The sequence below is a fragment of the Cannabis sativa genome, chromosome 9, assembly GCF_029168945.1.
Source record: "Cannabis sativa cultivar Pink pepper isolate KNU-18-1 chromosome 9, ASM2916894v1, whole genome shotgun sequence".
Taxonomy (NCBI): Eukaryota; Viridiplantae; Streptophyta; class Magnoliopsida; order Rosales; family Cannabaceae; genus Cannabis; species Cannabis sativa.
Window position 1 is genome coordinate 13,032,972 of NC_083609.1, and position 1,734 is coordinate 13,034,705.

Below are 1,734 nucleotides of genomic sequence, written 5' to 3' on the forward strand. Positions count from 1 at the left end.
CGTGAGTATATTAATTATGTATAAAAAGTATGTGATGCACGACCCAATGTTTACTATGCATGACAAATTTTTAGTTTATTTTTTATTTATATTTTAATGTCATTCAAAGGCTATTCAATTCTTGCATGCATCACTTTGTTCTTATCGTGTTTAAAGTAAAGCAAAAAATTATATAGTACATAAAGTTGTAGGTTATATTAGATAAAATGAGAATATATAGTACTCTTGATAAGACTACACACTAGTGATCCATTAGGTGAAACATACTAAACTAATATAATAATAATTATAATAAATATAATAATAATAAGGATAGTAATAATAATAATTTATGACATTTTTTTTTTGTAACCAACAACATAACACATTAATATTATAATAAGAATCCATGATATTAATTATACATTACAACATATTAACTCAAACTACTGATTACATAAGTTTAATAAGAAAAACACTCATATCATGGATTAGTTATACATTTTCAATACAACAATAATTTTATTAGTTCAACACAAATTAGGAATAACACAAATTTCTTAAGTAACTTGATCTCTTTACTTTGGTCCTCAATTTTTCTTTCCAACCTCTGCAATACTACATTAGCTCCAACCAGAACATCTGGATCCACCCACTCGAAAAAATGACATACCTTACAAGAATCTCGATCCTAAAATAAAAAATTTAGAAAAACAAAAACATGATGATAACCCATAGCTTAAACTTGTCAAGAAAATCTATTTTATATATATATTTTTTTAAAAAAAATAAATGTAAGGAAAACTTACATAGTTTCCACACCCCCAAAATCTTCTACCAGGGTTCTCTTCACTCCTTGAAGTTCGACACACCGAATCTGTGCCACAATGGCACTTTGGACGAGTATTGATAGAAGTCACAAGAGAGGAAGACATAGTTAACTTAAAGAGTTTTTATATGCAAGTGCAATATAATAGTAAGTGGTATTCTAAGCATTCTCTATTTAGGGGTATTTATATAAGACATATCACTATACCAAATGTGTTTTAAAAATATATTATTATATAAGTGTCCTTTTGACATTATGTGGTATATTATTTTATACAGTTAACTAGATGCTTTTTGATTTTTTTATTATTATTTGTACGGTTTTTTTCAAAGGCAAATAAATATTAAGAAATAGTTGTTAATGTATATTAAAATAGATGACAACTCAAAATATATTAGACATAGAAATACGAAATAATACATTCAAAACATGAATATGGTAGTAACTACTTAAATCAAACATTGTTCACACTACATAATTCAACATCACTAACACCTCATCATAGTAAATTAGAGTTGACTAGGGACCTGCTGTTTTTTCAGATCCACTGTCACCACCAATCATCATTTGAAGGTTTCTTTTGTATTGAGTACATGCTTCGTGCTTCATATGTGCCAAGACCCTTTTTAGTCTATCAACGTCATTCGCATCCCTAGAAGATATTTGTCGACGGATTTTTAAATCATGCTGTAGATCTGAGATTTTTGTTTTGTAATAAGAAACTTGTGATACCAAAAGCTTTTTCTGTTCATCGGCTAGCAATATTTTTTGCTCGGCATCCCATAGCCTCTTCTCACTGTGATTAAGATAGCGTAAAGGAGATGGAGGTAGTGACAAATGGTGCACGAATCCAGAATCGCTATTTTCATGAGAAGATTTATTAAGTGAACCTGTAGAGGGTATTGCTTCACGATTTTCCATTCGCA

The 1,734-nt window shown here is 29.0% G+C and overlaps 1 long non-coding RNA gene across 1 annotated transcript; it reads right to left on the reverse strand.

Annotated features, from left to right (window-relative positions):
- Positions 1-373: 373 nt before the first annotated feature.
- On the reverse strand, positions 374-1,106 carry LOC115701455 (uncharacterized). Its single transcript, XR_004008554.2, has 2 exons — positions 789-1,106; positions 374-670 (listed from the first exon to the last, which is right to left on the reverse strand). It is a non-coding gene; the product is annotated as an uncharacterized LOC115701455 (long non-coding RNA).
- Positions 1,107-1,734: the final 628 nt, after the last annotated feature.